This window comes from Solanum stenotomum, chromosome 2 (genome assembly GCF_019186545.1).
Source record: "Solanum stenotomum isolate F172 chromosome 2, ASM1918654v1, whole genome shotgun sequence".
In the NCBI taxonomy this organism is placed as follows: domain Eukaryota; kingdom Viridiplantae; phylum Streptophyta; class Magnoliopsida; order Solanales; family Solanaceae; genus Solanum; species Solanum stenotomum.
Genome location: NC_064283.1, coordinates 23,110,138 through 23,119,642, shown reverse-complemented (window position 1 = coordinate 23,119,642; position 9,505 = coordinate 23,110,138). Strand labels below are relative to the sequence as shown.

General features: G+C 34.6%; 1 long non-coding RNA gene across 2 annotated transcripts; it reads left to right on the top strand.

Moving 5' to 3' along the window:
* Positions 1-998: 998 nt before the first annotated feature.
* LOC125855395 (uncharacterized) lies at positions 999-8,883 on the top strand. 2 transcript variants are annotated; one of them, XR_007445479.1, is made up of 3 exons: positions 999-1,134; positions 3,531-3,868; positions 8,330-8,883. It is a non-coding gene; the product is annotated as an uncharacterized LOC125855395 (long non-coding RNA). The 2 variants fall into 2 exon arrangements; XR_007445478.1 differs by lacking the exon at positions 999-1,134 and having other exon boundaries at positions 3,339-3,868.
* The last annotated feature ends 622 nt before the right edge of the window (positions 8,884-9,505 follow it).

Sequence of the window (9,505 nt, the reverse complement as noted above, 5' to 3'; positions counted from 1 at the left end):
CACTCCGGGACTTGAGCCTTCCTTTTTCGTTGAGCTTCCAAATTAATGCAATCTATTCACGTAAATAATCACAGTAAGATTTCTAACCCAACAACACCCATATTATAATATGTCTAGCCTAGACTCAAAAACTCACCCAAATCTATAATCAAGTTCCTAAGTTTCAAGCATAGGGTTAAGTCTCAATTTCTTTCCAATATCATAAATCTAAGGGTATTCACATAATACCATACACCTAACACTTAATTACATTACCAATATATTAAAACTTGAATCATAATCTATCTATATATTAAAGGAGAAGAAAAAATGACACATGTCAATACCACAATTTTTTGAAATTTTAAATGTTAAATAATTTTAAATAATCAATAATAAATAATTATTTAAATAAATATTGAAACATGTCAATAATTACAATTAGACCCATTTATGTGATTGTACGATAGTTACACAACATTTTAAATAAAGAAAAATAAATTATTAGTCAATACCACAATTTTTTAGAATATTTTAGATTTTAGATTTAGACCCATTTACTTATATGGTAACTAAATATATTTTTAAATAATCATTTTTTATAAATCATTTAATCAAGGAAAATTGGATTCACAATTTTAACATTTTTTATATACTCACTTTTTATAAATGCGTATATTTTACGTAAGGAGTCTAAATATATCAGTATTTTATATTTAAAATTTATACCAAAATAAATATATTTTTACAGATAAACACAAATAAGGCAGTTTTGTAACTCCTTAAGACAACTTCTCAATAACCATCCACTAAACAAGGAATTTTAAATTACATTACTTACTGCATCTTTAAAGTAACGTACTATATATAGACATTTTTTTAAAAAAGTTTAAATGTGGACCAAGTCCACAGCTTTATTAAAAAACATAAATCAATACCAATTGGGTCCAAAAGTGGCCCAACTGAAAACAACAAAACAAAGTAAACTACAGGAAGAAGAAAAAAAACTAACAGAAAAGGAAATAAACTCTAATGTCTGGAAAAATTTTCAGCTTCTCCGATGTGATAGTCGCCGGAGAATCCTCCCAAAGTGACGATCAGTACTTCCAAATACTCACCTCCTCTTGATATGAGCTATGTTCGATATCGATCCAGGTATAGGTTGCAATCACTTCCACATCAACAAATCTCACTGATGTAATAATTCAAATACCTTTGAAGACTCCTTCTACCTGAATTTTATCGATCTGAGCTAGATCTCAAGTTATGCGCAAGAATTTTGGGGACACACTTCAGTCGTCATCCAGATTTGAAGACAAGAGCTATTGAAATAAGTTTTACCTTTATGATTTAATTACTCATCTTTGAGATATATATTTTGATACTCAGTCCTTGATTATTCTCCTCAACAGGTTGAACCCCACCGGGATAAATACCATTGTTTAAGTCGACTAATCTCCGACCTTGCATCGCTCACCCTTTTCCAGGAGACTAAGGTAATCTTTCACCTTCGTATTTTAGTCCTCTCCTGATTTGCTTTGAACTGATGTGGTGCTTTTTTTCTTTTTTTCTTTTTTAAGCACCATTATAATGTTTGTTTTGAACTTTTCGAATCCTCAAATTAGGAGTCTTTTCTTTGTCTTGTTGTAAAATAGCTTTGGCCTGTTGTGGTAGTTCCTGCATATTTCGATATTGTTGTCTCTCTGTACCTGCAAAATAAGCAAACGACTTAGTTAAAGCATCAGCGAGGCTATTCCCTTCTCTGAGGACGTGAACCACCTCCACCCCATAACTCTTTATCATTGTCTGAATGTGTCTAAGTTATCTGCCATGGGACCTCCCGTACTCCATGTATAACTTTCTGAGCCACCAGTGAGTCTGTCTCAATTATCAAGGGAAGGAAATTTCCTTGACTGCAGTACTGTAACCTTTTCTTAATTGCCATGACCTCTGCCTCCAAAATAAATATAGTATTAATTCTTCTAGATTTTGAATTTTTCAAATCTCCTTGTATATCTCTAATACAAAAGTCTATACACCCAACTCCTGATTCAAGCTGATAAGAAGCATCAGTATTGCATTTATATACTCCCATGGGGGATGACTCCATCTCACCACCATAGTTTTTGTCGATGGAGCATTTCCTTCAAGATAATTGACAATTAAGGGCCAGTTTTGAGGGACATTCTTTAACCATGGATATCTACAATTGGTAAATAAGTAGATGTTTCTATGTATCTCTACAATCATTGAGGTTGTTGACATATTACCACCATGCTTCATCACATTCCTCCTCTTCCAAATTTCCCAAGTTATGAAAGCAGGAACTACTTTAAACAATTGCTTCAATTTAGGACTACCATCAGCTTTCCACCAATCTTCCATAATCTGTTGAAGCTGATTAATTGGAAATGATAACCCTGCAGCATTTCTAAAAGTTTTCCAAACAGATTGAGCACTAGGATAATTGACAAATAGATGAGAGAAAGTTTTAGAAGCANAACCCAACAACATCCATATTATAATATGTCTAGCCTAGACTCAAAACTCACCCAAATCTATAATCAAGTTCCTAAGTTTCAAGCATAGGGTTAAGTCTCAATTTCTTTCCACTATCATAAATCTAAGGGTATTCACATAATACCATACACCTAACACTTAATTACATTACCAATATATTAAAACTTGAATCATAATCTATCTATATATAAAAGGAGAAGAAAAAATGACACATGTCAATACCACAATTTTTTGAAATTTTAAATGTTAAATAATTTTAAATAATCAATAATAAATAATTATTTAAATAAATATTGAAACATGTCAATAATTACAATTAGACCCATTTATGTGATTGTACGGTAGTTACACAACATTTTAAATAAAGAAAAATAAATTATTAGTCAATACCACAATTTTTTAGAATATTTTAGATTTTAGATTTAGACCCATTTACTTATATGGTAACTAAATATATTTTTAAATAATCATTTTTTATAAATCATTTAATCAAGGAAAATTGGATTCACAATTTTAACATTTTTTATATACTCACTTTTTATAAATGCGTATATTTTACGTAAGGAGTCTAAATATATCAGTATTTTGTATTTAAAATTTATACCAAAAATAAATATATTTTTACAGATAAACACAAATAAGGCAGTTTTGTAACTCCTTAAGACAACTTCTCAATAACCATCCACTAAACAAGGAATTTTAAACTACATTACTCACTGCATCTTTAAAGTCACGTACTATATATAGACTTTTTTTTTTAAAAGTTTAAATGTGGACCAAGTCCACAACTTTATTAAAAAACATAAATCAATACCAATTGGGTCCAAAAGTGGCCCAATTGGAAACAACAAAACAAAGTAAACTACAGAAAGAAGAAAACAAACTAACAGAAAAGGAAATAAACTCTAATGTTTGGAAAAAAATTCAGCTTCTCTGATGTGATAATCGCCGGAGAATCCTCCCAAAGTGACGATCAGTCCTTCCAAATACTCACCTCTTCTTGATATGAGCTATGTTCGATATCGATCCAGGTATGGGTTGCAATCACTTCCACATCAACAATTCTCACTGATGTAATGATTCAAATACCTTTGAAGACTTCTTCTACCTGAATTAATCGATCTAAGCTAGATCTCAAGTTATGCGCAAGAATTTTGGGGACACACTTCAGTCGCCATCCAGATTTGAAGACAAGAGCTATTGAGATAAGTTTTACCTTTATAATTTTATTACTCATCTTTGAGATATGTTTTGATACTCAGTCCTTGATTGTTCTCCTCAACAGGTTGAACCCCACCGGGATTAATACCATTGTTTAAGTCGACTAATCTCCGACCTTGCATCGCTCACCCTTTTCCAGGAGACTAAGGTAATCTTTCACCTTCTTATTTTAGTCCTCTCCTGATTTGCTTTGAACTGATGTGGTGCTCTTTTTTTCTTTTTTTCTTTTTTAAGCACCATTATAATGTTTGTTTTGAACTTTTCGAATCCTCAAATTAGGAGTCTTTTCTTTGTCTTGTTGTAAAATAGCTTTGGCCTGTTGTGGTAGTTCCTGCATATTTCGATATTGTTGTCTCTCTGTACCTGCAAAATGAGCAAACAACTTAGTTAAAGCATTAGCGAGGCTATTCCCTTCTCTGAGGACGTGAACCACCTCCACCCCATGACTCTTTATCATTGTCTGAATGTGTTTGATATCCCAAGTTATCTGCCATGGCACCTCCCATACTCCATGTATAACTTTCTGAGCCACCAGTGAGTCTGTCTCAATTATCAAGGGAAGGAAATTTCCTTGACTGCAGTACTGTAACCCTTCTTTAATTGCCATGACCTCTGCCTCCAAAATAGATATAGTATTAATTCTTCTAGATTCTGCATATTTCAAATCTCCTTATATATCTCTAATACAATAGGCTATACACCCAACTCCTGATTCAAGCTGATAAGAAGCATAGTATTGCATTTATATACTCCCATGGGGGATGACTCCATCTCACCACCATAGTTTTTGTCGATGGAGCATTTCCTTCAAGATAATTGACAATTAAGGGCCAGTTTTGAGGGACATTCTTTAACCATGGATATCTACAATTGGTAAATAAGTAGATGTTTCTATGTATCTCTACAATCATTGAGGTTGTTGACATATTTCCACCATGCTTCATCACATTCCTCCTCTTAGCATGAACTACTTTAAACAATTGCTTCAATTTAGGACTACCATCAGCTTTCCACCAATCTTCCATAATCTGTTGAAGCTGATTAATTGGAAATGATAACCCTGCAGCATTTCTAAAAGTTTTCCAAACAGATTGAGCACTAGGATAATTGACAAATAGATGAGAGAAAGTTTTAGAAGCACTATTATTGCAGCAGCTACAATCAACTCTCTCAACTATGTTCCTTCTAATTAAGACCTCCCCAATAGGAATCCTTCTAACCATAATCTCCACATAAAAATGGATACCTTGAAAGGCAAACCTTTCTCCCAAATATTGGAGATATCTTCTATATACTCTCATCTACTTCTGCATAATTCCCAGGCTGAGCTAATTTTGAATTTACCATCACTACTAGGCATCCACCATGCTTTATCTCTTCCTTCAGTACTAGTAAAGCTTCCTATGGTATTGCATATGTGATTGCATATATTCTCATTGAAATTACTTTCCAGTGCATTAATCTTCCATCCATCTTCAACATATAGTTCATTGACATCTTCCAGTTGACTTTGGTTATGTGATATAGGCATCAAAAAATGCAAAGCATTCAGTTGTGTCCAGTTATCAAACCACACACTAGCATGTCCTTCTCTAGGTTCCCACCAGATCTCTTGATCAAAGAAATCCCTAGCTTGTAACATAGCTTTCCAAACTTGAGATCCTCATTTCCAGTCCACCAATTGTGGCCTTTGTCTTTTACAATACTTATTCCACATAAAATTTGTCCACATGGTATTTTTGGTTCTAAAATTCCACCACAGCTTAGCAAATAAAGATTTGGAGACATCAAATAAAGCTCTAAAACCTAAACCTCCCTCCTCCTTGGGCTGACAAATATCTCCCCATGCTACCCAATGAGTGGCTCTTCCTTGTTCTTTAGAATTCCACAAGAATTTTGCAAAAATCTTATGAATATCATCAATGACACATTTAGGAAGCGTGATAGCTGAGAGGAGGTAGATAGAAATACTCTGCAATACGTGGTTAATCGACACTGCTTTGCCCTCATAAGATAGAAGTTTCCCTTTCCACATTTGGAGTTTATTTTGATTCTTATTGATGAGCTCTTTGGAATGAATCTTCTTCTTCTTAGCATGCCCAATAGGACAACCCAAATAAGTTAAAGGAAAACTCCCTTTGCAGAAATCTGTGATTTCCTCCACCATTTGAATAGAGTTATAAACAGCTTTGTTAAACAAGTAAAATAAACTTTTTTCTTTGTTTATAAGCTATCCTGATTGCTGTTCATACATTTTCAATGTGTGCATTATCAACTGGAGACAACTCTGATCAACAGAGGCAAAAATAATTTTATCATCAGCATAAGATAAGTGATTCAACTGTTCAATCCATTTAGGAAGACCATATCCTTTATATTCCTCTTCTAGGAATAGATGATTTAGAGCTCTCGTTAATACCTCAGCAGTAAGTATAAACAAAGCAGGAGACAAAGGATCTCCTTATTTAACCCCCCTTGATGAATGGAAAAACCATGTGCTTGAAAATTAATCAATACAGAGTACCAATTATTAGCAATAATTCTCCAAATCATGTCAAGCATCATAGAATAAAAACCCATTTTTTCCATTACTTTAATAAAAAAATCTCCAATCAACCCTGTCATACGCCTTTGCCATGTCAAGCTTAATAATCACATTATCTGGTTTGCCCCTTAACCTAATATCAGTAACAAATTCTTGAGCCAACAATACATTTTTAGTAATAATTCTTCCTTTGACAAATTCAGATTGATTCTGGGATATCAATCTAGGAAGCAACACCTCCATTCTATCATGCACCAATCTAGATATGATTTTATTAAGGAAATTACTCAAGCTAATAGGTCTAAGATCAGAAAAGGATTGAGGAAAATCCTTGTTAGGTAATAGCACCAAGTTAGTATGAGTAATAGACTTAGGTAAAGTAGCTCCTTTGAAGAAAACCTGAACTACTTTTATCACATCTGAACCAATAGTGTCCCAACAGTTGTGATAAAAACAACCAGAAAAACCATCTGGTCCACAAGAGCTTTCTGCATTTAACTCAAATACTACCTTCTTGATCTCAGCCTCATCAGGTAAATTGGTCAATATATCATTTTCCTTTTGTGAGATTATAGGATTAATATGCATTAGTAGAGATAGGTCAGAATGATTAACCCCTGCAGTAAATTGTTTGGTAAAAAAATTAACCCCTTTTTCTGCAATCACATTTTCTGATTCTTCCCATGAGCCATCAGATTTAATTATTCTCCTCATGTAAAGCCTCTTTCTTCTTCCTCTCACTAAACTGTGAAAAAATTTAGTGTTCCTATCCCCTTCCTCAAACCACTGCACACTAGCTTTTTGTCTCCAGAACTCTTCTTCAAAATGTAAATAAACCTTCAGCTCTGCATGAGCCTTTTGAAGAATACTTCTATTAGCGGGTGATGGATCGTCAAGAAATAGTTGCTCCTTCAATTTCATAATCTCTTTCCTAATTGCTAATTGTTAAAAAATATTCCCAAATTTTTCTTTACTCCACTTGGCTAAAGCCTTCTTGGTCCTCTTCTGTTTCTGCTTAAGTTGTACAAAAATATCATCTGAACTCCCAGCCACCCAGTTCTGCTCCACCACTTCTTTAAAATCCTCTCTTTCAGTCCAAAACTTGAGAAACCTAAAAGGTTTGACAATATTACCTTTACTGGCTCCACAAGTAAGCAGGAGTGGGGAATGATCAGACCCAGTCCTAGCCAAATGTTGTACCCATGAATTGTCATATGAGTCCAGAAATAAATTTTTCACCACTATCCTATCCAATCTCTTAAAAATGCATGCCCCATCTACCCTACCATTCCACTAGGTGAAAGGATTTCCTAAGAAAGTAATATCAGCCAAACCACTTGCATTTAAACATTCAGCAAAATGTTCATACTCCTGGGGATATACTGATAAACCACCAATCTTTTCTTTTTCACTCAATATCACATTAAAATCATCCTCGATCATCCAGGGGACAACATATTCCTGGCTTATTGTGAGTATCTCATCCCAGAGAGAAAGTCTCTCAATAGCAGAATTTTGCATATACAACAGATACCAAAAGCTGCTCCCTATTTTCCAGAGTGAGTTGTAAAGTTAACGGTTGCTTCGAGTCAGCTATAACTCATACATAAACGTGTTGCTTCACAAACACCCAAATTTGACCATTCACATTGTAGTTGACGTAGTGCATCCCTAATCTTCTTTTGTATCTCTGAATATGCCTAGAATTTTGAAATAGCTCCATTAATGCAATCAACAAAAACTTATGATGTTTGTGGAGCATTTGAACTCTGTGAAATGCCTGTAGAGTATTAACAGACCTAATATTTCAAAATAAAGCTTTGTACTTCATTTAGAAACTGTTTTGGCAACCCTCCTAGCTTGAACCCTTGTAGGCAAAATACAATTAATGTCTCCTTTAACTTTACCTTTTCTTCCTTTTGTGCATAACTTAGGTGTTAAGCCTGCCTTTTTGCATACTTGAACCAAGTTAGAGTCATTTTTCCCCTCTTCAATTTCTTCTAGGTATTCACCGTCTCCTACTTCATCCTCTTGATTTTCCTTATTTTGGTCTTTGGTTTGCAGTTGCTCCACCTTATGAGACACTAAAGCATGCAGAGCTTTCATTGGTGTTGATTTGATAGTATTGAAATTTGTAATACTTGCATTTGTGCAGTCTTGCACCTCCTAGTTCTGCTGGAATTGGATCTGCACCTCACCTTCTGCCACCATCTGCAAAGGTTCCTAGTATGTTGCCATTTCCATGTCTTGTACAAAGACAATTGCTTTCATTTCACCCTCCATCATATTACTTGTATCTTCAGTTTGTTCTTCCCCTAATTGCTCACTATTTCGATCACTTGCAGGTGCATCACAGGCAGTCCCTACTCTAGTAACAGCCTTCACAGCTGCATCATATACTACTACTGCTCCTCCATCTATTTGTTGTACCACATTTTGCACTAGAGTTCCACCCTCATCTACCCTTTGCCCTGAATACTCTTTCATTTTTATGTCCATGCTATTATTATTGTTGTTGGTTTGTTTCTCTTGTTGTGCAAATACCTCGGTGACCTATTCCTTGGTTGATACATGCTGATGAAAGTTGTCATCTATAAGCGTATGATTGTTTTTTTCTATTCCTTTTGCCCTGCCATTAGTCGATAGATTGTCACTTTGTTGTTCACTAATTGCATCTTCATCGTTAAGAGCTACAAAAGAATGCCAATTCTCATCGTTGTATCATCTTTTTGGTGTTCACTTTGCTTCTGCCTTGAGATAAATCTGTTTGTAGAGTGCCATTTTTTGAGTTGTTTTCCAACACGAATCACAGGTGTTCCAGTTGCCTCCAGTGAGTCAACGATGTCTTGCCTCTCCTCCTCTTCATCTACTGCTACTTTGAGTTCAGGATGTACTACTCTACATTCCATCTCGGCATGACCTTGTAACTTGCATGTTTGACAATACTTTGGCAGCAAGTAATATTGTATCTTAACCTTCTCAACTCTTGATGTATCTGTATCCTCATTTCTCACCTCTAGTTCTATGACTTTAGGGAGATCTGCGAATACATCCACCTTACCTTCACCCTTGCACAACTCGATCGAGTTTTATTTATCGTAGCTACATCAAGGCGTAATGATTTCCCTACTGCTGAGGCTAGAGAGAAAATGAATTCCTTTTTTAAAAAATGGATCTTAATTTCGAAAAGAAGATCCATGCCATTGCTTGAGTGGTTTCCTCTTCTGCATTAAATTTTGC